Here is a 25133-nt window from a genome sequence, read left to right on the forward strand (position 1 = left end):
TTTGAGGAGAGACATTCCGGCTATTGAGGGAGTGCAGCGTAGGTTGACGAGGTCAATTCCTGGAATGGCGGGATTACCTTACACTGAAAGACTGGAGCGACTGGGCTCGTGTACCCTTGAGTTTAGAAGACTGAGAGGGGATCTGGTTGAGACATATAAGATTATCAAAGGATTGGACACTCTGGCGGCAGGAAACGTGAGTGCCGAAACAGAGGACACAGCTTAAAAATACGGGGTAGACCGTTTAGGACAGAGATGAGGAGAAACGTCTTCACCCAGAGAGTGGTGGCTGTGTGGAATGCTCTGCCCCAGAGGGCAGTGGAGGCCCAGTCTCTGGATTCATTGAAGAAAGAGTTGGACAGAGCTCTCAAGGATAGTGGAATCAAGGCTTATGGAGATAAGGCAGGAACAGGATACTGATTAAGGATGATCAGCCATGATCATATTGAATGGTGGTGCAGGCTCCAAGGGCAGAATGGCCAACTCCTGCACCTATTGTCTATTGCCCTCCTTTCCTGACTGCCAGCCGCAGACAGCGTGCAGCCCCAATGCCTTTCTTTCCCTCTTTCTTGCTGATTTTGGCAGCGCTCCGCTCTCCTCCCCTCCCTGTCTCCTGCCTGCAGCGGCAGCAAAAATAACCTGTCGCTGCATTGCGTGCGTGGCCCAACACGAGTGCAGAGGGGTGACTTCAGCAGCCCCTGCTGGCGGAAAACGCCTACTGCACCTGGTATTCCCAGGCGGTCTCCCATCCAGGTACTAACCAGGCCTGAGTCTGCTTAGCTTCCGAGATCAGACGAGATCGGGCGTTTTCAGACTAGTATGGCCGTAGGCGCTGGCCCCTGCCTTTTCTCCCCACTTCAAGGCGTGCTGGCCAGCCACATTTTCTTTGCTGCTCTTTCTCTTGATCCCCTTTGTTTTTTTTTTCTCTCTTTTCTCTTTGCTCTTCCTCCTCCGTGCGTGCTTCCCTCACTCCCTCCCTCCCTCCCTCCAGCTAGCCCTTGCCCACCAGGCTCCTGTCGTCTCCCACATCCCCACACAGGCCAACTGCAAGACCTCCCCCTGCTTCATAGGGCTGCAGCCTGCATTCTCTCATCCTTCCACCCTCCTCCACGCCTCCATTTCGGAATGGCAGGCAGTGACCAGTGGGGTACCGCAGGGATCAGTACTGGGACCGCAGCTTTTTACAATATATGTTCATGATATAGAAGATGCTATTAGCAATAACATTAGCAAATTTGCTGATGATACTGAGCTGGGTGGCAGGGTGAAATGTGATGAGGATGTTAGGAGATTACCGGGTGACCTGGACAAGTTAGGTGAGTGGTCAGATGCATGGCAGATGCACTTTAATGTGGATAAATGGATGCTTATCCACTTTGGTGGCAAGAACACGAAGGCAGATTACTACCTAAATGGAATCAATTTCGGTCAAGGGACAGTACCGAGAGATCTGGGGGTTCTTGTACACCACTCAATGAAGGTAAGCATGCAGGTACAGCAGGTAGTGAAGAAGGCTAATAGCATGCTGGCCTTCATAACAAGAGGGATCGAGTACAGAAGCAAAGAGGTTCTTCTGCAGGTGTACAGGGCCCTGGTGAGACCACACCTGGAGTACTGTGTGCAGTTCTGGTCTCCAAATTTGAGGAGAGACATTCTGGCTATTGAGGGAGTGCAGCGTAGGTTGACAAGGTCAATTCCTGGAATGGCGGGATTACCTTACACTGAAAGATTGGAGCGACTGGGCTTGTGTACCCTTGAGTTTAGAAGACTGAGAGGGGATCTGGTTGAGACATATAAGATTATCAAAGGATTGGACACTCTGGCGGCAGGAAACGTGAGTGCCGAAACAGAGGACACAGCTTAAAAATACGGGGTAGACCGTTTAGGACAGAGATGAGGAGAAACGTCTTCACCCAGAGAGTGGTGGCTGTGTGGAATGCTCTGCCCCAGAGGGCAGTGGAGGCCCAGTCTCTGGATTCATTGAAGAAAGAGTTGGACAGAGCTCTCAAGGATAGTGGAATCAAGGCTTATGGAGATAAGGCAGGAACAGGATACTGATTAAGGATGATCAGCCATGATCATATTGAATGGTGGTGCAGGCTCCAAGGGCAGAATGGCCAACTCCTGCACCTATTGTCTATTGCCCTCCTTTCCTGACTGCCAGCCGCAGACAGCGTGCAGCCCCAATCCCTTTCTTTCCCTCTTTCTTGCTGATTTTGGCAGCGCTCCGCTCTCCTCCCCTCCCTGTCTCCTGCCTGCAGCGGCAGCAAAAATAACCTGTCGCTGCATTGCGTGCGTGGCCCAACACGAGTGCAGAGGGGTGACTTGAGCAGCCCCTGCTGGCGGAAAAAGCCGACTGCACCTGGTATTCCCAGGCTGTCTCCCATCCAAGTACTAACCAGGCCTGAGTCTGCTTAGCTTCCGAGATCAGACGAGATCGGGCGTTTTCAGACTAGTATGGCTGTAGGCGCTGACCCCTCCCTTTTCTCCCCACTTCAAGGCGTGCTGGCCAGCCACATTTTCTTTGCTGCTCTTTCTCTTGATCCCCTTTGTTTTTTTTTTCTCTCTTTTCTCTTTGCTCTTCCTCCTCCGTGCGTGCTTCCCTCCCTCCCTCCCTCCCTCCAGCTAGCCCTTGCCCACCAGGCTCCTGTCGTCTCCCACATCCCCACACAGGCCAACTGCAAGACCTCCCCCTGCTTCATAGGGCTGCAGCCTGCATTCTCTCATCCTTCCACACTCCTCCACGCCTCCATTTCGGAATGGCAGGCAGTGACCAGTGGGGTACCGCAGGGATCAGTACTGGGACCGCAGCTTTTTACAATATATGTTCATGATATAGAAGATGCTATTAGCAATAACATTAGCAAATTTGCTGATGATACTGAGCTGGGTGGCAGGGTGAAATGTGATGAGGATGTTAGGAGATTACCGGGTGACCTGGACAAGTTAGGTGAGTGGTCAGATGCATGGCAGATGCACTTTAATGTGGATAAATGGATGCTTATCCACTTTGGTGGCAAGAACACGAAGGCAGATTACTACCTAAATGGAATCAATTTCGGTCAAGGGACAGTACCGAGAGATCTGGGGGTTCTTGTACACCACTCAATGAAGGTAAGCATGCAGGTACAGCAGGTAGTGAAGAAGGCTAATAGCATGCTGGCCTTCATAACAAGAGGGATCGAGTACAGAAGCAAAGAGGTTCTTCTGCAGGTGTACAGGGCCCTGGTGAGACCACACCTGGAGTACTGTGTGCAGTTCTGGTCTCCAAATTTGAGGAGAGACATTCCGGCTATTGAGGGAGTGCAGCGTAGGTTGACGAGGTCAATTCCTGGAATGGCGGGATTACCTTACACTGAAAGACTGGAGCGACTGGGCTCGTGTACCCTTGAGTTTAGAAGACTGAGAGGGGATCTGGTTGAGACATATAAGATTATCAAAGGATTGGACACTCTGGCGGCAGGAAACGTGAGTGCCGAAACAGAGGACACAGCTTAAAAATACGGGGTAGACCGTTTAGGACAGAGATGAGGAGAAACGTCTTCACCCAGAGAGTGGTGGCTGTGTGGAATGCTCTGCCCCAGAGGGCAGTGGAGGCCCAGTCTCTGGATTCATTGAAGAAAGAGTTGGACAGAGCTCTCAAGGATAGTGGAATCAAGGCTTATGGAGATAAGGCAGGAACAGGATACTGATTAAGGATGATCAGCCATGATCATATTGAATGGTGGTGCAGGCTCCAAGGGCAGAATGGCCAACTCCTGCACCTATTGTCTATTGCCCTCCTTTCCTGACTGCCAGCCGCAGACAGCGTGCAGCCCCAATCCCTTTCTTTCCCTCTTTCTTGCTGATTTTGGCAGCGCTCCGCTCTCCTCCCCTCCCTGTCTCCTGCCTGCAGCGGCAGCAAAAATAACCTGTCGCTGCATTGCGTGCGTGGCCCAACACGAGTGCAGAGGGGTGACTTCAGCAGCCCCTGCTGGCGGAAAAAGCCTACTGCACCTGGTATTCCCAGGCGGTCTCCCATCCAGGTACTAACCAGGCCTGAGTCTGCTTAACTTCCGAGATCAGGCGTTTTCAGACTAGTATGGCCGTAGGCACTGGCCCCTGCCTTTTCTCCCCACTTCAAGGCGTGCTGGCCAGCCACATTTTCTTTGCTGCTCTTTCTCTTGATCCCCTTTGTTTTTTTTTTCTCTCTTTTCTCTTTGCTCTTCCTCCTCCGTGCGTGCTTCCCTCACTCCCTCCCTCCCTCCCTCCAGCTAGCCCTTGCCCACCAGGCTCCTGTCGTCTCCCACATCCCCACACAGGCCAACTGCAAGACCTCCCCCTGCTTCATAGGGCTGCAGCCTGCATTCTCTCATCCTTCCACCCTCCTCCACGCCTCCATTTCGGAATGGCAGGCAGTGACCAGTGGGGTACCGCAGGGATCAGTACTGGGACCGCAGCTTTTTACAATATATGTTCATGATATCGAAGATGCTATTAGCAATAACATTAGCAAATTTGCTGATGATACTGAGCTGGGTGGCAGGGTGAAATGTGATGAGGATGTTAGGAGATTACCGGGTGACCTGGACAAGTTAGGTGAGTGGTCAGATGCATGGCAGATGCACTTTAATGTGGATAAATGGATGCTTATCCACTTTGGTGGCAAGAACACGAAGGCAGATTACTACCTAAATGGAATCAATTTCGGTCAAGGGACAGTACCGAGAGATCTGGGGGTTCTTGTACACCACTCAATGAAGGTAAGCATGCAGGTACAGCAGGTAGTGAAGAAGGCTAATAGCATGCTGGCCTTCATAACAAGAGGGATCGAGTACAGAAGCAAAGAGGTTCTTCTGCAGGTGTACAGGGCCCTGGTGAGACCACACCTGGAGTACTGTGTGCAGTTCTGGTCTCCAAATTTGAGGAGAGACATTCTGGCTATTGAGGGAGTGCAGCGTAGGTTGACAAGGTCAATTCCTGGAATGGCGGGATTACCTTACACTGAAAGATTGGAGCGACTGGGCTTGTGTACCCTTGAGTTTAGAAGACTGAGAGGGGATCTGGTTGAGACATATAAGATTATCAAAGGATTGGACACTCTGGCGGCAGGAAACGTGAGTGCCGAAACAGAGGACACAGCTTAAAAATACGGGGTAGACCATTTAGGACAGAGATGAGGAGAAACGTCTTCACCCAGAGAGTGGTGGCTGTGTGGAATGCTCTGCCCCAGAGGGCAGTGGAGGCCCAGTCTCTGGATTCATTGAAGAAAGAGTTGGACAGAGCTCTCAAGCATAGTGGAATCAAGGCTTATGGAGATAAGGCAGGAACAGGATACTGATTAAGGATGATCAGCCATGATCATATTGAATGGTGGTGCAGGCTCCAAGGGCAGAATGGCCAACTCCTGCACCTATTGTCTATTGCCCTCCTTTCCTGACTGCCAGCCGCAGACAGCGTGCAGCCCCAATCCCTTTCTTTCCCTCTTTCTTGCTGATTTTGGCAGCGCTCCGCTCTCCTCCCCTCCCTGTCTCCTGCCTGCAGCGGCAGCAAAAATAACCTGTCGCTGCATTGCGTGCGTGGCCCAACACGAGTGCAGAGGGGTGACTTGAGCAGCCCCTGCTGGCGGAAAAAGCCTACTGCACCTGGTATTCCCAGGCTGTCTCCCATCCAAGTACTAACCAGGCCTGAGTCTGCTTAGCTTCCGAGATCAGACGAGATCGGGCGTTTTCAGACTAGTATGGCCGTAGGCGCTGGCCCCTGCCTTTTCTCCCCACTTCAAGGCGTGCTGGCCAGCCACATTTTCTTTGCTGCTCTTTCTCTTGATCCCCTTTGTTTTTTTTTTCTCTCTTTTCTCTTTGCTCTTCCTCCTCCGTGCGTGCTTCCCTCACTCCCTCCCTCCCTCCCTCCAGCTAGCCCTTGCCCACCAGGCTCCTGTCGTCTCCCACATCCCCACACAGGCCAACTGCAAGACCTCCCCCTGCTTCATAGGGCTGCAGCCTGCATTCTCTCATCCTTCCACACTCCTCCACGCCTCCATTTCGGAATGGCAGGCAGTGACCAGTGGGGTACCGCAGGGATCAGTACTGGGACCGCAGCTTTTTACAATATATGTTCATGATATAGAAGATGCTATTAGCAATAACATTAGCAAATTTGCTGATGATACTGAGCTGGGTGGCAGGGTGAAATGTGATGAGGATGTTAGGAGATTACCGGGTGACCTGGACAAGTTAGGTGAGTGGTCAGATGCATGGCAGATGCACTTTAATGTGGATAAATGGATGCTTATCCACTTTGGTGGCAAGAACACGAAGGCAGATTACTACCTAAATGGAATCAATTTCGGTCAAGGGACAGTACCGAGAGATCTGGGGGTTCTTGTACACCACTCAATGAAGGTAAGCATGCAGGTACAGCAGGTAGTGAAGAAGGCTAATAGCATGCTGGCCTTCATAACAAGAGGGATCGAGTACAGAAGCAAAGAGGTTCTTCTGCAGGTGTACAGGGCCCTGGTGAGACCACACCTGGAGTACTGTGTGCAGTTCTGGTCTCCAAATTTGAGGAGAGACATTCCGGCTATTGAGGGAGTGCAGCGTAGGTTGACGAGGTCAATTCCTGGAATGGCGGGATTACCTTACACTGAAAGACTGAAGCGACTGGGCTTGTGTACCCTTGAGTTTAGAAGACTGAGAGGGGATCTAGTTGAGACATATAAGATTATCAAAGGATTGGACACTCTGGCGGCAGGAAACGTGAGTGCCGAAACAGAGGACACAGCTTAAAAATACGGGGTAGACCGTTTAGGACAGAGATGAGGAGAAACGTCTTCACCCAGAGAGTGGTGGCTGTGTGGAATGCTCTGCCCCAGAGGGCAGTGGAGGCCCAGTCTCTGGATTCATTGAAGAAAGAGTTGGACAGAGCTCTCAAGGATAGTGGAATCAAGGCTTATGGAGATAAGGCAGGAACAGGATACTGATTAAGGATGATCAGCCATGATCATATTGAATGGTGGTGCAGGCTCCAAGGGCAGAATGGCCAACTCCTGCACCTATTGTCTATTGCCCTCCTTTCCTGACTGCCAGCCGCAGACAGCGTGCAGCCCCAATCCCTTTCTTTCCCTCTTTCTTGCTGATTTTGGCAGCGCTCCGCTCTCCTCCCCTCCCTGTCTCCTGCCTGCAGCGGCAGCAAAAATAACCTGTCGCTGCATTGCGTGCGTGGCCCAACACGAGTGCAGAGGGGTGACTTGAGCAGCCCCTGCTGGCGGAAAAAGCCTACTGCACCTGGTATTCCCAGGCGGTCTCCCATCCAAGTACTAACCAGGCCTGAGTCTGCTTAGCTTCCGAGATCAGACGAGATCGGGCGTTTTCAGACTAGTATGGCCGCAGGCGCTGACCCCTGCCTTTTCTCCCCACTTCAAGGCGTGCTGGCCAGCCACATTTTCTTTGCTGCTCTTTCTCTTGATCCCCTTTGTTTTTTTTTTCTCTCTTTTCTCTTTGCTCTTCCTCCTCCGTGCGTGCTTCCCTCCCTCCCTCCCTCCCTCCAGCTAGCCCTTGCCCACCAGGCTCCTGTCGTCTCCCACATCCCCACACAGGCCGACTGCAAGACCTCCCCCTGCTTCATAGGGCTGCAGCCTGCATTCTCTCATCCTTCCACACTCCTCCACGCCTCCATTTCGGAATGGCAGGCAGTGACCTGTGGGGTACCGCAGGGATCAGTACTGGGACCGCAGCTTTTTACAATATATGTTCATGATATAGAAGATGCTATTAGCAATAACATTAGCAAATTTGCTGATGATACTGAGCTGGGTGGCAGGGTGAAATGTGATGAGGATGTTAGGAGATTACCGGGTGACCTGGACAAGTTAGGTGAGTGGTCAGATGCATGGCAGATGCACTTTAATGTGGATAAATGGATGCTTATCCACTTTGGTGGCAAGAACACGAAGGCAGATTACTACCTAAATGGAATCAATTTCGGTCAAGGGACAGTACCGAGAGATCTGGGGGTTCTTGTACACCACTCAATGAAGGTAAGCATGCAGGTACAGCAGGTAGTGAAGAAGGCTAATAGCATGCTGGCCTTCATAACAAGAGGGATTGAGTACAGAAGCAAAGAGGTTCTTCTGCAGGTGTACAGGGCCCTGGTGAGACCACACCTGGAGTACTGTGTGCAGTTCTGGTCTCCAAATTTGAGGAGAGACATTCCGGCTATTGAGGGAGTGCAGCGTAGGTTGACGAGGTCAATTCCTGGAATGGCGGGATTACCTTACACTGAAAGACTGGAGCGACTGGGCTCGTGTACCCTTGAGTTTAGAAGACTGAGAGGGGATCTGGTTGAGACATATAAGATTATCAAAGGATTGGACACTCTGGCGGCAGGAAACGTGAGTGCCGAAACAGAGGACACAGCTTAAAAATACGGGGTAGACCGTTTAGGACAGAGATGAGGAGAAACGTCTTCACCCAGAGAGTGGTGGCTGTGTGGAATGCTCTGCCCCAGAGGGCAGTGGAGGCCCAATCTCTGGATTCATTGAAGAAAGAGTTGGACAGAGCTCTCAAGGATAGTGGAATCAAGGCTTATGGAGATAAGGCAGGAACAGGATATTGATTAAGGATGATCAGCCATGATCATATTGAATGGTGGTGCAGGCTCCAAGGGCAGAATGGCCAACTCCTGCACCTATTGTCTATTGCCCTCCTTTCCTGACTGCCAGCCGCAGACAGCGTGCAGCCCCAATCCCTTTCTTTCCCTCTTTCTTGCTGATTTTGGCAGCGCTCCGCTCTCCTCCCCTCCCTGTCTCCTGCCTGCAGCGGCAGCAAAAATAACCTGTCGCTGCATTGCGTGCGTGGCCCAACACGAGTGCAGAGGGGTGACTTGAGCAGCCCCTGCTGGCGGAAAAAGCCTACTGCACCTGGCATTCCCAGGCGGTCTCCCATCCAAGTACTAACCAGGCCTGAGTCTGCTTAGCTTCCGAGATCAGACGAGATCGGGCGTTTTCAGACTAGTATGGCCGTAGGCGCTGGCCCCTGCCTTTTCTCCCCACTTCAAGGCGTGCTGGCCAGCCACATTTTCTTTGCTGCTCTTTCTCTTGATCCCCTTTGTTTTTTTTTTCTCTCTTTTCTCTTTGCTCTTCCTCCTCCGTGCGTGCTTCCCTCCCTCCCTCCCTCCCTCCAGCTAGCCCTTGCCCACCAGGCTCCTGTCGTCTCCCACATCCCCACACAGGCCGACTGCAAGACCTCCCCCTGCTTCATAGGGCTGCAGCCTGCATTCTCTCATCCTTCCACACTCCTCCACGCCTCCATTTCGGAATGGCAGGCAGTGACCTGTGGGGTACCGCAGAGATCAGTACTGGGACCGCAGCTTTTTACAATATATGTTCATGATATAGAAGATGCTATTAGCAATAACATTAGCAAATTTGCTGATGATACTGAGCTGGGTGGCAGGGTGAAATGTGATGAGGATGTTAGGAGATTACCGGGTGACCTGGACAAGTTAGGTGAGTGGTCAGATGCATGGCAGATGCACTTTAATGTGGATAAATGGATGCTTATCCACTTTGGTGGCAAGAACAGGAAGGCAGATTACTACCTAAATGGAATCAATTTCGGTCAAGGGACAGTACCGAGAGATCTGGGGGTTCTTGTACACCACTCAATGAAGGTAAGCATGCAGGTACAGCAGGTAGTGAAGAAGGCTAATAGCATGCTGGCCTTCATAACAAGAGGGATCGAGTACAGAAGCAAAGAGGTTCTTCTGCAGGTGTACAGGGCCCTGGTGAGACCACACCTGGAGTACTGTGTGCAGTTCTGGTCTCCAAATTTGAGGAGAGACATTCTGGCTATTGAGGGAGTGCAGCGTAGGTTGACGAGGTCAATTCCTGGAATGGCGGGATTACCTTACACTGAAAGACTGGAGCGACTGGGCTCGTGTACCCTTGAGTTTAGAAGACTGAGAGGGGATCTGGTTGAGACATATAAGATTATCAAAGGATTGGACACTCTGGCGGCAGGAAACGTGAGTGCCGAAACAGAGGACACAGCTTAAAAATACGGGGTAGACCGTTTAGGACAGAGATGAGGAGAAACGTCTTCACCCAGAGAGTGGTGGCTGTGTGGAATGCTCTGCCCCAGAGGGCAGTGGAGGCCCAGTCTCTGGATTCATTGAAGAAAGAGTTGGACAGAGCTCTCAAGGATAGTGGAATCAAGGCTTATGGAGATAAGGCAGGAACAGGATACTGATTAAGGATGATCAGCCATGATCATATTGAATGGTGGTGCAGGCTCCAAGGGCAGAATGGCCAACTCCTGCACCTATTGTCTATTGTCCTCCTTTCCTGACTGCCAGCCGCAGACAGCGTGCAGCCCCAATCCCTTTCTTTCCCTCTTTCTTGCTGATTTTGGCAGCGCTCCGCTCTCCTCCCCTCCCTGTCTCCTGCCTGCAGCGGCAGCAAAAATAACCTGTCGCTGCATTGCGTGCGTGGCCCAACACGAGTGCAGTGGGGTGACTTGAGCAGCCCCTGCTGGCGGAAAAAGCCTACTGCGCCAGGTATCCCCAGGCGGTCTCCCATCCAAGTACTAACCAGGCCTGAGTCTGCTTAGCTTCCGAGATCAGACGAGATCGGGTGTTTTCAGACTAGTATGGCCGTAGGCGCTGGCCCCTGCCTTTTCTCCCCACTTCAAGGCGTGCTGGCCAGCCACATTTTCTTTGCTGCTCTTTCTCTTGATCCCCTTTGTTTTTTTTTTCTCTCTTTTCTCTTTGCTCTTCCTCCTCCGTGCGTGCTTCCCTCCCTCCCTCCCTCCCTCCAGCTAGCCCTTGCCCACCAGGCTCCTGTCGTCTCCCACATCCCCACACAGGCCAACTGCAAGACCTCCCCCTGCTTCATAGGGCTGCAGCCTGCATTCTCTCATCCTTCCACACTCCTCCACGCCTCCATTTCGGAATGGCAGGCAGTGACCAGTGGGGTACCGCAGGGATCAGTACTGGGACCACAGCTTTTTACAATATATGTTCATGATATAGAAGATGCTATTAGCAATAACATTAGCAAATTTGCTGATGATACTGAGCTGGGTGGCAGGGTGAAATGTGATGAGGATGTTAGGAGATTACCGGGTGACCTGGACAAGTAAGGTGAGTGGTCAGATGCATGGCAGATGCACTTTAATGTGGATAAATGGATGCTTATCCACTTTGGTGGCAAGAACAGGAAGGCAGATTACTACCTAAATGGAATCAATTTCGGTCAAGGGACAGTACCGAGAGATCTGGGGGTTCTTGTACACCACTCAATGAAGGTAAGCATGCAGGTACAGCAGGTAGTGAAGAAGGCTAATAGCATGCTGGCCTTCATAACAAGAGGGATCGAGTACAGAAGCAAAGAGGTTCTTCTGCAGGTGTACAGGGCCCTGGTGAGACCACACCTGGAGTACTGTGTGCAGTTCTGGTCTCCAAATTTGAGGAGAGACATTCTGGCTATTGAGGGAGTGCAGCGTAGGTTGACGAGGTCAATTCCTGGAATGGCGGGATTACCTTACACTGAAAGACTGGAGCGACTGGGCTCGTGTACCCTTGAGTTTAGAAGACTGAGAGGGGATCTGGTTGAGACATATAAGATTATCAAAGGATTGGACACTCTGGCGGCAGGAAACGTGAGTGCCGAAACAGAGGACACAGCTTAAAAATACGGGGTAGACCGTTTAGGACAGAGATGAGGAGAAACGTCTTCACCCAGAGAGTGGTGGCTGTGTGGAATGCTCTGCCCCAGAGGGCAGTGGAGGCCCAGTCTCTGGATTCATTGAAGAAAGAGTTGGACAGAGCTCTCAAGGATAGTGGAATCAAGGCTTATGGAGATAAGGCAGGAACAGGATACTGATTAAGGATGATCAGCCATGATCATATTGAATGGTGGTGCAGGCTCCAAGGGCAGAATGGCCAACTCCTGCACCTATTGTCTATTGTCCTCCTTTCCTGACTGCCAGCCGCAGACAGCGTGCAGCCCCAATCCCTTTCTTTCCCTCTTTCTTGCTGATTTTGGCAGCGCTCCGCTCTCCTCCCCTCCCTGTCTCCTGCCTGCAGCGGCAGCAAAAATAACCTGTCGCTGCATTGCGTGCGTGGCCCAACACGTGTGCAGAGGGGTGACTTGAGCAGCCCCTGCTGGCGGAAAAAGCCTACTGCACCTGGTATTCCCAGGCGGTCTCCCATCCAAGTACTAACCAGGCCTGAGTCTGCTTAGCTTCCGAGATCAGACGAGATCGGGCGTTTTCAGACTAGTATGGCCGTAGGCGCTGGCCCCTGCCTTTTCTCCCCACTTCAAGGCGTGCTGGCCAGCCACATTTTCTTTGCTGCTCTTTCTCTTGATCCCCTTTGTTTTTTTTTTCTCTCTTTTCTCTTTGCTCTTCCTCCTCCGTGCGTGCTTCCCTCCCTCCCTCCCTCCCTCCAGCTAGCCCTTGCCCACCAGGCTCCTGTCGTCTCCCACATCCCCACACAGGCCAACTGCAAGACCTCCCCCTGCTTCATAGGGCTGCAGCCTGCATTCTCTCATCCTTCCACACTCCTCCACGCCTCCATTTCGGAATGGCAGGCAGTGACCTGTGGGGTACCGCAGGGATCAGTACTGGGACCGCAGCTTTTTACAATATATGTTCATGATATAGAAGATGCTATTAGCAATAACATTAGCAAATTTGCTGATGATACTGAGCTGGGTGGCAGGGTGAAATGTGATGAGGATGTTAGGAGATTACCGGGTGACCTGGACAAGTTAGGTGAGTGGTCAGATGCATGGCAGATGCACTTTAATGTGGATAAATGGATGCTTATCCACTTTGGTGGCAAGAACACGAAGGCAGATTACTACCTAAATGGAATCAATTTCGGTCAAGGGACAGTACCGAGAGATCTGGGGGTTCTTGTACACCACTCAATGAAGGTAAGCATGCAGGTACAGCAGGTAGTGAAGAAGGCTAATAGCATGCTGGACTTCATAACAAGAGGGATCAAGTACAGAAGCAAAGAGGTTCTTCTGCAGGTGTACAGGGCCCTGGTGAGACCACACCTGGAGTACTGTGTGCAGTTCTGGTCTCCAAATTTGAGGAGAGACATTCCGGCTATTGAGGGAGTGCAGCGTAGGTTGACGAGGTCAATTCCTGGAATGGCGGGATTACCTTACACTGAAAGACTGGAGCGACTGGGCTCGTGTACCCTTGAGTTTAGAAGACTGAGAGGGGATCTGGTTGAGACATATAAGATTATCAAAGGATTGGACACTCTGGCGGCAGGAAACGTGAGTGCCGAAACAGAGGACACAGCTTAAAAATACGGGGTAGACCGTTTAGGACAGAGATGAGGAGAAACGTCTTCACCCAGAGAGTGGTGGCTGTGTGGAATGCTCTGCCCCAGAGGGCAGTGGAGGCCCAGTCTCTGGATTCATTGAAGAAAGAGTTGGACAGAGCTCTCAAGGATAGTGGAATCAAGGCTTATGGAGATAAGGCAGGAACAGGATATTGATTAAGGATGATCAGCCATGATCATATTGAATGGTGGTGCAGGCTCCAAGGGCAGAATGGCCAACTCCTGCACCTATTGTCTATTGCCCTCCTTTCCTGACTGCCAGCCGCAGACAGCGTGCAGCCCCAATCCCTTTCTTTCCCTCTTTCTTGCTGATTTTGGCAGCGCTCCGCTCTCCTCCCCTCCCTGTCTCCTGCCTGCAGCGGCAGCAAAAATAACCTGTCGCTGCATTGCGTGCGTGGCCCAACACGAGTGCAGAGGGGTGACTTGAGCAGCCCCTGCTGGCGGAAAAAGCCTACTGCACCTGGTATTCCCAGGCGGTCTCCCATCCAAGTACTAACCAGGCCTGAGTCTGCTTAGCTTCCGAGATCAGACGAGATCGGGCGTTTTCAGACTAGTATGGCCGCAGGCGCTGACCCCTGCCTTTTCTCCCCACTTCAAGGCGTGCTGGCCAGCCACATTTTCTTTGCTGCTCTTTCTCTTGATCCCCTTTGTTTTTTTTTTCTCTCTTTTCTCTTTGCTCTTCCTCCTCCGTGCGTGCTTCCCTCCCTCCCTCCCTCCCTCCAGCTAGCCCTTGCCCACCAGGCTCCTGTCGTCTCCCACATCCCCACACAGGCCGACTGCAAGACCTCCCCCTGCTTCATAGGGCTGCAGCCTGCATTCTCTCATCCTTCCACACTCCTCCACGCCTCCATTTCGGAATGGCAGGCAGTGACCTGTGGGGTACCGCAGGGATCAGTACTGGGACCGCAGCTTTTTACAATATATGTTCATGATATAGAAGATGCTATTAGCAATAACATTAGCAAATTTGCTGATGATACTGAGCTGGGTGGCAGGGTGAAATGTGATGAGGATGTTAGGAGATTACCGGGTGACCTGGACAAGTTAGGTGAGTGGTCAGATGCATGGCAGATGCACTTTAATGTGGATAAATGGATGCTTATCCACTTTGGTGGCAAGAACACGAAGGCAGATTACTACCTAAATGGAATCAATTTCGGTCAAGGGACAGTACCGAGAGATCTGGGGGTTCTTGTACACCACTCAATGAAGGTAAGCATGCAGGTACAGCAGGTAGTGAAGAAGGCTAATAGCATGCTGGCCTTCATAACAAGAGGGATCGAGTACAGAAGCAAAGAGGTTCTTCTGCAGGTGTACAGGGCCCTGGTGAGACCACACCTGGAGTACTGTGTGCAGTTCTGGTCTCCAAATTTGAGGAGAGACATTCCGGCTATTGAGGGAGTGCAGCGTAGGTTGACGAGGTCAATTCCTGGAATGGCGGGATTACCTTACACTGAAAGACTGGAGCGACTGGGCTCGTGTACCCTTGAGTTTAGAAGACTGAGAGGGGATCTGGTTGAGACATATAAGATTATCAAAGGATTGGACACTCTGGCGGCAGGAAACGTGAGTGCCGAAACAGAGGACACAGCTTAAAAATACGGGGTAGACCGTTTAGGACAGAGATGAGGAGAAACGTCTTCACCCAGAGAGTGGTGGCTGTGTGGAATGCTCTGCCCCAGAGGGCAGTGGAGGCCCAGTCTCTGGATTCATTGAAGAAAGAGTTGGACAGAGCTCTCAAGGATAGTGGAATCAAGGCTTATGGAGATAAGGCAGGAACAGGATACTGATTAAGGATGATCAGCCATGATCATATTGAATGGTGGTGCAGGCTCCAAGGGCAGAATGGCCAACTCCTGCACCTATTGTCTATTGCCCTCCTTTCCTGACTGCCAGCCGCAGACAGCGTGCAGCCCCAATCCCTTTCTTTCCCTCTTTCTTGCTGATTTTGGCAGCGCTCCGCTCTCCTCCCCTCCCTGTCTCCTGCCTGCAGCGGCAGCAAAAATAACCTGTCGCTGCATTGCGTGCGTGGCCCAACACGAGTGCAGAGGGGTGACTTGAGCAGCCCCTGCTGGCGGAAAAAGCCTACTGCACCTGGTATTCCCAGGCGGTCTCCCATCCAAGTACAAACCAGGCCTGAGTCTGCTTAGCTTCCGAGATCAGACGAGATCGGGCGTTTTCAGACTAGTATGGCCGTAGGCGCTGGCCCCTGCCTTTTCTCCCCACTTCAAGGCGTGCTGGCCAGCCACATTTTCTTTGCTGCTCTTTCTCTTGATCCCCTTTGTTTTTTTTTTCTCTCTTTTCTCTTTGCTCTTCCTCCTCCGTGCGTGCTTCCCTCCCTCCCTCCCTCCCTCCAGCTAGCCCTTGCCCACCAGGCTCCTGTCGTCTCCCACATCCCCACACAGGCCAACTGCAAGACCTCCCCCTGCTTCATAGGGCTGCAGCCTGCATTCTCTCATCCTTCCACACTCCTCCACGCCTCCATTTCGGAATGGCAGGCAGTGACCTGTGGGGTACCGCAGGGATCAGTACTGGGACCGCAGCTTTTTACAATATATGTTCATGATATAGAAGATACTATTAGCAATAACATTAGCAAATTTGCTGATGATACTGAGCTGGGTGGCAGGGTGAAATGTGATGAGGATGTTAGGAGATTACCGGGTGACCTGGACAAGTTAGGTGAGTGGTCAGATGCATGGCAGATGCACTTTAATGTGGATAAATGGATGCTTATCCACTTTGGTGGCAAGAACACGAAGGCAGATTACTACCTAAATGGAATCAATTTCGGTCAAGGGACAGTACCGAGAGATCTGGGGGTTCTTGTACACCACTCAATGAAGGTAAGCATGCAGGTACAGCAGGTAGTGAAGAAGGCTAATAGCATGCTGGACTTCATAACAAGAGGGATCGAGTACAGAAGCAAAGAGGTTCTTCTGCAGGTGTACAGGGCCCTGGTGAGACCACACCTGGAGTACTGTGTGCAGTTCTGGTCTCCAAATTTGAGGAGAGACATTCTGGCTATTGAGGGAGTGCAGCGTAGGTTGACGAGGTCAATTCCTGGAATGGCGGGATTACCTTACACTGAAAGACTGGAGCGACTGGGCTCGTGTACCCTTGAGTTTAGAAGACTGAGAGGGGATCTGGTTGAGACATATAAGATTATCAAAGGATTGGACACTCTGGCGGCAGGAAACGTGAGTGCCGAAACAGAGGACACAGCTTAAAAATACGGGGTAGACCGTTTAGGACAGAGATGAGGAGAAACGTCTTCACCCAGAGAGTGGTGGCTGTGTGGAATGCTCTGCCCCAGAGGGCAGTGGAGGCCCAGTCTCTGGATTCATTGAAGAAAGAGTTGGACAGAGCTCTCAAGGATAGTGGAATCAAGGCTTATGGAGATAAGGCAGGAACAGGATACTGATTAAGGATGATCAGCCATGATCATATTGAATGGTGGTGCAGGCTCCAAGGGCAGAATGGCCAACTCCTGCACCTATTGTCTATTGCCCTCCTTTCCTGACTGCCAGCCGCAGACAGCGTGCAGCCCCAATCCCTTTCTTTCCCTCTTTCTTGCTGATTTTGGCAGCGCTCCGCTCTCCTCCCCTCCCTGTCTCCTGCCTGCAGCGGCAGCAAAAATAACCTGTCGCTGCATTGCGTGCGTGGCCCAACACGAGTGCAGAGGGGTGACTTGAGCAGCCCCTGCTGGCGGAAAAAGCCTACTGCACCTGGTATTCCCAGGCGGTCTCCCATCCAAGTACTAACCAGGCCTGAGTCTGCTTAGCTTCCGAGATCAGACGAGATCGGGCGTTTTCAGACTAGTATGGCCGTAGGCGCTGGCCCCTGCCTTTTCTCCCCACTTCAAGGCGTGCTGGCCAGCCACATTTTCTTTGCTGCTCTTTCTCTTGATCCCCTTTGTTTTTTTTTTCTCTCTTTTCTCTTTGCTCTTCCTCCTCCGTGCGTGCTTCCCTCCCTCCCTCCCTCCCTCCAGCTAGCCCTTGCCCACCAGGCTCCTGTCGTCTCCCACATCCCCACACAGGCCAACTGCAAGACCTCCCCCTGCTTCATAGGGCTGCAGCCTGCATTCTCTCATCCTTCCACACTCCTCCACGCCTCCATTTCGGAATGGCAGGCAGTGACCAGTGGGGTACCGCAGGGATCAGTACTGGGACCACAGCTTTTTACAATATATGTTCATGATATAGAAGATGCTATTAGCAATAACATTAGCAAATTTGCTGATGATACTGAGCTGGGTGGCAGGGTGAAATGTGATGAGGATGTTAGGAGATTACCGGGTGACCTGGACAAGTTAGGTGAGTGGTCAGATGCATGGCAGATGCACTTTAATGTGGATAAATGGATGCTTATCCACTTTGGTGGCAAGAACAGGAAGGCAGATTACTACCTAAATGGAATCAATTTCGGTCAAGGGACAGTACCGAGAGATCTGGGGGTTCTTGTACACCACTCAATGAAGGTAAGCATGCAGGTACAGCAGGTAGTGAAGAAGGCTAATAGCATGCTGGCCTTCATAACAAGAGGGATCGAGTACGGAAGCAAAGAGGTTCTTCTGCAGGTGTACAGGGCCCTGGTGAGACCACACCTGGAGTACTGTGTGCAGTTCTGGTCTCCAAATTTGAGGAGAGACATTCCGGCTATTGAGGGAGTGCAGCGTAGGTTGACGAGGTCAATTCCTGGAATGGCGGGATTACCTTACACTGAAAGACTGGAGCGACTGGGCTCGTGTACCCTTGAGTTTAGAAGACTGAGAGGGGATCTGGTTGAGACATATAAGATTATCAAAGGATTGGACACTCTGGCGGCAGGAAACGTGAGTGCCGAAACAGAGGACACAGCTTAAAAATACGGGGTAGACCGTTTAGGACAGAGATGAGGAGAAACGTCTTCACCCAGAGAGTGGTGGCTGTGTGGAATGCTCTGCCCCAGAGGGCAGTGGAGGCCCAGTCTCTGGATTCATTGAAGAAAGAGTTGGACAGAGCTCTCAAGGATAGTGGAATCAAGGCTTATGGAGATAAGGCAGGAACAGGATACTGATTAAGGATGATCAGCCATGATCATATTGAATGGTGGTGCAGGCTCCAAGGGCAGAATGGCCAACTCCTGCACCTATTGTCTATTGCCCTCCTTTCCTGACTGCCAGCCGCAGACAGCGTGCAGCCCCAATCCCTTTCTTTCCCTCTTTCTTGCTGATTTTGGCAGCGCTCCGCTCTCCTCCCCTCCCTGTCTCCTGCCTGCAGCGGCAGCAAAAATAACCTGTCGCTGCATTGCGTGCGTGGCCCAACACGAGTGCAGATGGGTGACTTGAGCAGCCCCTGCTGGCGGAAAAAGCCTACTGCACCTGGTATTCCCAGGCGGTCTCCCATCCAAGTACTAACCAGGCCTGAGTCTGCTTAGCTTCCGAGATCAGACGAGATCGGGCGTTTTCAGACTAGTATGGCCGTAGGCGCTGGCCCCTGCCTTTTCTCCCCACTTCAAGGCGTGCTGGCCAGCCACATTTTCTTTGCTGCTCTTTCTCTTGATCCCCTTTGTTTTTTTTTTCTCTCTTTTCTCTATGCTCTTCCTCCTCCGTGCGTGCTTCCCTCCCTCCCTCCCTCCCTCCAGCTAGCCCTTGCCCACCAGGCTCCTGTCGTCTCCCACATCCCCACACAGGCCGACTGCAAGACCTCCCCCTGCTTCATAGGGCTGCAGCCTGCATTCTCTCATCCTTCCACACTCCTCCACGCCTCCATTTCGGAATGGCAGGCAGTGACCTGTGGGGTACCGCAGGGATCAGTACTGGGACCGCAGCTTTTTACAATATATGTTCATGATATAGAAGATGCTATTAGCAATAACATTAGCAAATTTGCTGATGATACTGAGCTGGGTGGCAGGGTGAAATGTGATGAGGATGTTAGGAGATTACCGGGTGACCTGGACAAGTTAGGTGAGTGGTCAGATGCATGGCAGATGCACTTTAATGTGGATAAATGGATGCTTATCCACTTTGGTGGCAAGAACAGGAAGGCAGATTACTACCTAAATGGAATCAATTTCGGTCAAGGGACAGTACCGAGAGATCTGGGGGTTCTTGTACACCACTCAATGAAGGTAAGCATGCAGGTACAGCAGGTAGTGAAGAAGGCTAATAGCATGCTGGCCTTCATAACAAGAGGGATCGAGTACAGAAGCAAAGAGGTTCTTCTGCAGGTGTACAGGGCCCTGGTGAGACCACACCTGGAGTACTGTGTGCAGTTCTGGTCTCCAAATTTGAGGAGAGACATTCCGGCTATTGAGGGAGTGCAGCGTAGGTTGACGAGGTCAATTCCTGGAATGGCGGGATTACCTTACACTGAAAGACTGGAGCGACTGGGCTCGTGTACCCTTGAGTTTAGAAGACTGAGAGGGGATCTGGTTGAGACATATAAGATTATCAAAGGATTGGACACTCTGGCGGCAGGAAACGTGAGTGCCGAAACAGAGGACACAGCTTAAAAATACGGGGTAGACCGTTTAGGACAGAGATGAGGAGAAACGTCTTCACCCAGAGAGTGGTGGCTGTGTGGAATGCTCTGCCCCAGAGGGCAGTGGAGGCCCAGTCTCTGGATTCATTGAAGAAAGAGTTGGACAGAGCTCTCAAGGATAGTGGAATCAAGGCTTATGGAGATAAGGCAGGAACAGGATATTGATTAAGGATGATCAGCCATGATCATATTGAATGGTGGTGCAGGCTCCAAGGGCAGAATGGCCAACTCCTGCACCTATTGTCTATTGCCCTCCTTTCCTGACTGCCAGCCGCAGACAGCGTGCAGCCCCAATCCCTTTCTTTCCCTCTTTCTTGCTGATTTTGGCAGCGCTCCGCTCTCCTCCCCTCCCTGTCTCCTGCCTGCAGCGGCAGCAAAAATAACCTGTCGCTGCATTGCGTGCGTGGCCCAACACGAGTGCAGAGGGGTGACTTGAGCAGCCCCTGCTGGCGGAAAAAGCCTACTGCACCTGGTATTCCCAGGCGGTCTCCCATCCAAGTACTAACCAGGCCTGAGTCTGCTTAGCTTCCGAGATCAGACGAGATCGGGCGTTTTCAGACTAGTATGGCCGCAGGCGCTGACCCCTGCCTTTTCTCCCCACTTCAAGGCGTGCTGGCCAGCCACATTTTCTTTGCTGCTCTTTCTCTTGATCCCCTTTGTTTTTTTTTTCTCTCTTTTCTCTTTGCTCTTCCTCCTCCGTGCGTGCTTCCCTCCCTCCCTCCCTCCCTCCAGCTAGCCCTTGCCCACCAGGCTCCTGTCGTCTCCCACATCCCCACACAGGCCGACTGCAAGACCTCCCCCTGCTTCATAGGGCTGCAGCCTGCATTCTCTCATCCTTCCACACTCCTCCACGCCTCCATTTCGGAATGGCAGGCAGTGACCTGTGGGGTACCGCAGGGATCAGTACTGGGACCGCAGCTTTTTACAATATATGTTCATGATATAGAAGATGCTATTAGCAATAACATTAGCAAATTTGCTGATGATACTGAGCTGGGTGGCAGGGTGAAATGTGATGAGGATGTTAGGAGATTACCGGGTGACCTGGACAAGTTAGGTGAGTGGTCAGATGCATGGCAGATGCACTTTAATGTGGATAAATGGATGCTTATCCACTTTGGTGGCAAGAACACGAAGGCAGATTACTACCTAAATGGAATCAATTTCGGTCAAGGGACAGTACCGAGAGATCTGGGGGTTCTTGTACACCACTCAATGAAGGTAAGCATGCAGGTACAGCAGGTAGTGAAGAAGGCTAATAGCATGCTGGCCTTCATAACAAGAGGGATCGAGTACAGAAGCAAAGAGGTTCTTCTGCAGGTGTACAGGGCCCTGGTGAGACCACACCTGGAGTACTGTGTGCAGTTCTGGTCTCCAAATTTGAGGAGAGACATTCCGGCTATTGAGGGAGTGCAGCGTAGGTTGACGAGGTCAATTCCTGGAATGGCGGGATTACCTTACACTGAAAGACTGGAGCGACTGGGCTCGTGTACCCTTGAGTTTAGAAGACTGAGAGGGGATCTGGTTGAGACATATAAGATTATCAAAGGATTGGACACTCTGGCGGCAGGAAACGTGAGTGCCGAAACAGAGGACACAGCTTAAAAATACGGGGTAGACCGTTTAGGACAGAGATGAGGAGAAACGTCTTCACCCAGAGAGTGGTGGCTGTGTGGAATGCTCTGCCCCAGAGGGCAGTGGAGGCCCAGTCTCTGGATTCATTGAAGAAAGAGTTGGACAGAGCTCTCAAGGATAGTGGAATCAAGGCTTATGGAGATAAGGCAGGAACAGGATACTGATTAAGGATGATCAGCCATGATCATATTGAATGGTGGTGCAGGCTCCAAGGGCAGAATGGCCAACTCCTGCACCTATTGTCTATTGCCCTCCTTTCCTGACTGCCAGCCGCAGACAGCGTGCAGCCCCAATCCCTTTCTTTCCCTCTTTCTTGCTGATTTTGGCAGCGCTCCGCTCTCCTCCCCTCCCTGTCTCCTGCCTGCAGCGGCAGCAAAAATAACCTGTCGCTGCATTGCGTGCGTGGCCCAACACGAGTGCAGAGGGGTGACTTGAGCAGCCCCTGCTGGCGGAAAAAGCCTACTGCACCTGGTATTCCCAGGCGGTCTCCCATCCAAGTACAAACCAGGCCTGAGTCTGCTTAGCTTCCGAGATCAGACGAGATCGGGCGTTTTCAGACTAGTATGGCCGTAGGCGCTGGCCCCTGCCTTTTCTCCCCACTTCAAGGCGTGCTGGCCAGCCACATTTTCTTTGCTGCTCTTTCTCTTGATCCCCTTTGTTTTTTTTTTCTCTCTTTTCTCTTTGCTCTTCCTCCTCCGTGCGTGCTTCCCTCCCTCCCTCCCTCCCTCCAGCTAGCCCTTGCCCACCAGGCTCCTGTCGTCTCCCACATCCCCACACAGGCCAACTGCAAGACCTCCCCCTGCTTCATAGGGCTGCAGCCTGCATTCTCTCATCCTTCCACACTCCTCCACGCCTCCATTTCGGAATGGCAGGCAGTGACCTGTGGGGTACCGCAGGGATCAGTACTGGGACCGCAGCTTTTTACAATATATGTTCATGATATAGAAGATACTATTAGCAATAACATTAGCAAATTTGCTGATGATACTGAGCTGGGTGGCAGGGTGAAATGTGATGAGGATGTTAGGAGATTACCGGGTGACCTGGACAAGTTAGGTGAGTGGTCAGATGCATGGCAGATGCACTTTAATGTGGATAAATGGATGCTTATCCACTTTGGTGGCAAGAACACGAAGGCAGATTACTACCTAAATGGAATCAATTTCGGTCAAGGGACAGTACCGAGAGATCTGGGGGTTCTTGTACACCACTCAATGAAGGTAAGCATGCAGGTACAGCAGGTAGTGAAGAAGGCTAATAGCATGCTGGACTTCATAACAAGAGGGATCGAGTACAGAAGCAAAGAGGTTCTTCTGCAGGTGTACAGGGCCCTGGTGAGACCACACCTGGAGTACTGTGTGCAGTTCTGGTCTCCAAATTTGAGGAGAGACATTCTGGCTATTGAGGGAGTGCAGCGTAGGTTGACGAGGTCAATTCCTGGAATGGCGGGATTACCTTACACTGAAAGACTGGAGCGACTGGGCTCGTGTACCCTTGAGTTTAGAAGACTGAGAGGGGATCTGGTTGAGACATATAAGATTATCAAAGGATTGGACACTCTGGCGGCAGGAAACGTGAGTGCCGAAACAGAGGACACAGCTTAAAAATACGGGGTAGACCGTTTAGGACAGAGATGAGGAGAAACGTCTTCACCCAGAGAGTGGTGGCTGTGTGGAATGCTCTGCCCCAGAGGGCAGTGGAGGCCCAGTCTCTGGATTCATTGAAGAAAGAGTTGGACAGAGCTCTCAAGGATAGTGGAATCAAGGCTTATGGAGATAAGGCAGGAACAGGATACTGATTAAGGATGATCAGCCATGATCATATTGAATGGTGGTGCAGGCTCCAAGGGCAGAATGGCCAACTCCTGCACCTATTGTCTATTGCCCTCCTTTCCTGACTGCCAGCCGCAGACAGCGTGCAGCCCCAATCCCTTTCTTTCCCTCTTTCTTGCTGATTTTGGCAGCGCTCCGCTCTCCTCCCCTCCCTGTCTCCTGCCTGCAGCGGCAGCAAAAATAACCTGTCGCTGCATTGCGTGCGTGGCCCAACACGAGTGCAGAGGGGTGACTTGAGCAGCCCCTGCTGGCGGAAAAAGCCTACTGCACCTGGTATTCCCAGGCGGTCTCCCATCCAAGTACTAACCAGGCCTGAGTCTGCTTAGCTTCCGAGATCAGACGAGATCGGGCGTTTTCAGACTAGTATGGCCGTAGGCGCTGGCCCCTGCCTTTTCTCCCCACTTCAAGGCGTGCTGGCCAGCCACATTTTCTTTGCTGCTCTTTCTCTTGATCCCCTTTGTTTTTTTTTTCTCTCTTTTCTCTTTGCTCTTCCTCCTCCGTGCGTGCTTCCCTCCCTCCCTCCCTCCCTCCAGCTAGCCCTTGCCCACCAGGCTCCTGTCGTCTCCCACATCCCCACACAGGCCAACTGCAAGACCTCCCCCTGCTTCATAGGGCTGCAGCCTGCATTCTCTCATCCTTCCACACTCCTCCACGCCTCCATTTCGGAATGGCAGGCAGTGACCAGTGGGGTACCGCAGGGATCAGTACTGGGACCACAGCTTTTTACAATATATGTTCATGATATAGAAGATGCTATTAGCAATAACATTAGCAAATTTGCTGATGATACTGAGCTGGGTGGCAGGGTGAAATGTGATGAGGATGTTAGGAGATTACCGGGTGACCTGGACAAGTTAGGTGAGTGGTCAGATGCATGGCAGATGCACTTTAATGTGGATAAATGGATGCTTATCCACTTTGGTGGCAAGAACAGGAAGGCAGATTACTACCTAAATGGAATCAATTTCGGTCAAGGGACAGTACCGAGAGATCTGGGGGTTCTTGTACACCACTCAATGAAGGTAAGCATGCAGGTACAGCAGGTAGTGAAGAAGGCTAATAGCATGCTGGCCTTCATAACAAGAGGGATCGAGTACGGAAGCAAAGAGGTTCTTCTGCAGGTGTACAGGGCCCTGGTGAGACCACACCTGGAGTACTGTGTGCAGTTCTGGTCTCCAAATTTGAGGAGAGACATTCCGGCTATTGAGGGAGTGCAGCGTAGGTTGACGAGGTCAATTCCTGGAATGGCGGGATTACCTTACACTGAAAGACTGGAGCGACTGGGCTCGTGTACCCTTGAGTTTAGAAGACTGAGAGGGGATCTGGTTGAGACATATAAGATTATCAAAGGATTGGACACTCTGGCGGCAGGAAACGTGAGTGCCGAAACAGAGGACACAGCTTAAAAATACGGGGTAGACCGTTTAGGACAGAGATGAGGAGAAACGTCTTCACCCAGAGAGTGGTGGCTGTGTGGAATGCTCTGCCCCAGAGGGCAGTGGAGGCCCAGTCTCTGGATTCATTGAAGAAAGAGTTGGACAGAGCTCTCAAGGATAGTGGAATCAAGGCTTATGGAGATAAGGCAGGAACAGGATACTGATTAAGGATGATCAGCCATGATCATATTGAATGGTGGTGCAGGCTCCAAGGGCAGAATGGCCAACTCCTGCACCTATTGTCTATTGCCCTCCTTTCCTGACTGCCAGCCGCAGACAGCGTGCAGCCCCAATCCCTTTCTTTCCCTCTTTCTTGCTGATTTTGGCAGCGCTCCGCTCTCCTCCCCTCCCTGTCTCCTGCCTGC

At 51.7% G+C, this 25133-nt stretch overlaps 14 non-coding genes and 1 pseudogene across 14 annotated transcripts; all 15 read right to left on the reverse strand.

The window, feature by feature from the left end:
* Positions 1–712: 712 nt before the first annotated feature.
* Positions 713–831, reverse strand: LOC140475829 (5S ribosomal RNA). The gene has a single exon (XR_011960315.1). It is a non-coding gene; the product is annotated as a 5S ribosomal RNA (ribosomal RNA).
* Positions 832–2350: 1519 nt separating this feature from the next.
* LOC140470907 (5S ribosomal RNA) lies at positions 2351–2469 on the reverse strand. The gene has a single exon (XR_011956787.1). It is a non-coding gene; the product is annotated as a 5S ribosomal RNA (ribosomal RNA).
* A 1515-nt stretch (positions 2470–3984) lies between these two features.
* Positions 3985–4093, reverse strand: LOC140471678 (5S ribosomal RNA; annotated as a pseudogene).
* Positions 4094–5612: 1519 nt separating this feature from the next.
* Positions 5613–5731, reverse strand: LOC140469685 (5S ribosomal RNA). The gene has a single exon (XR_011956205.1). It is a non-coding gene; the product is annotated as a 5S ribosomal RNA (ribosomal RNA).
* Positions 5732–7250: 1519 nt separating this feature from the next.
* Positions 7251–7369, reverse strand: LOC140475797 (5S ribosomal RNA). Its single transcript, XR_011960284.1, has one exon. It is a non-coding gene; the product is annotated as a 5S ribosomal RNA (ribosomal RNA).
* Positions 7370–8884: 1515 nt separating this feature from the next.
* Positions 8885–9003, reverse strand: LOC140475776 (5S ribosomal RNA). Its single transcript, XR_011960265.1, has one exon. It is a non-coding gene; the product is annotated as a 5S ribosomal RNA (ribosomal RNA).
* Positions 9004–10518: 1515 nt separating this feature from the next.
* LOC140469201 (5S ribosomal RNA) lies at positions 10519–10637 on the reverse strand. Its single transcript, XR_011956015.1, has one exon. It is a non-coding gene; the product is annotated as a 5S ribosomal RNA (ribosomal RNA).
* A 1515-nt stretch (positions 10638–12152) lies between these two features.
* LOC140470742 (5S ribosomal RNA) lies at positions 12153–12271 on the reverse strand. Its single transcript, XR_011956649.1, has one exon. It is a non-coding gene; the product is annotated as a 5S ribosomal RNA (ribosomal RNA).
* Positions 12272–13786: 1515 nt separating this feature from the next.
* Positions 13787–13905, reverse strand: LOC140475798 (5S ribosomal RNA). The gene has a single exon (XR_011960285.1). It is a non-coding gene; the product is annotated as a 5S ribosomal RNA (ribosomal RNA).
* A 1515-nt stretch (positions 13906–15420) lies between these two features.
* On the reverse strand, positions 15421–15539 carry LOC140475855 (5S ribosomal RNA). Its single transcript, XR_011960340.1, has one exon. It is a non-coding gene; the product is annotated as a 5S ribosomal RNA (ribosomal RNA).
* Positions 15540–17054: 1515 nt separating this feature from the next.
* Positions 17055–17173, reverse strand: LOC140470802 (5S ribosomal RNA). Its single transcript, XR_011956730.1, has one exon. It is a non-coding gene; the product is annotated as a 5S ribosomal RNA (ribosomal RNA).
* Positions 17174–18688: 1515 nt separating this feature from the next.
* On the reverse strand, positions 18689–18807 carry LOC140470879 (5S ribosomal RNA). Its single transcript, XR_011956781.1, has one exon. It is a non-coding gene; the product is annotated as a 5S ribosomal RNA (ribosomal RNA).
* A 1515-nt stretch (positions 18808–20322) lies between these two features.
* On the reverse strand, positions 20323–20441 carry LOC140475799 (5S ribosomal RNA). The gene has a single exon (XR_011960286.1). It is a non-coding gene; the product is annotated as a 5S ribosomal RNA (ribosomal RNA).
* A 1515-nt stretch (positions 20442–21956) lies between these two features.
* LOC140475856 (5S ribosomal RNA) lies at positions 21957–22075 on the reverse strand. Its single transcript, XR_011960341.1, has one exon. It is a non-coding gene; the product is annotated as a 5S ribosomal RNA (ribosomal RNA).
* Positions 22076–23590: 1515 nt separating this feature from the next.
* On the reverse strand, positions 23591–23709 carry LOC140470955 (5S ribosomal RNA). Its single transcript, XR_011956811.1, has one exon. It is a non-coding gene; the product is annotated as a 5S ribosomal RNA (ribosomal RNA).
* Positions 23710–25133: the final 1424 nt, after the last annotated feature.

This window comes from Chiloscyllium punctatum, chromosome 3 (assembly GCF_047496795.1).
Source record: "Chiloscyllium punctatum isolate Juve2018m chromosome 3, sChiPun1.3, whole genome shotgun sequence".
Lineage (NCBI taxonomy): Eukaryota > Metazoa > Chordata > Chondrichthyes > Orectolobiformes > Hemiscylliidae > Chiloscyllium > Chiloscyllium punctatum.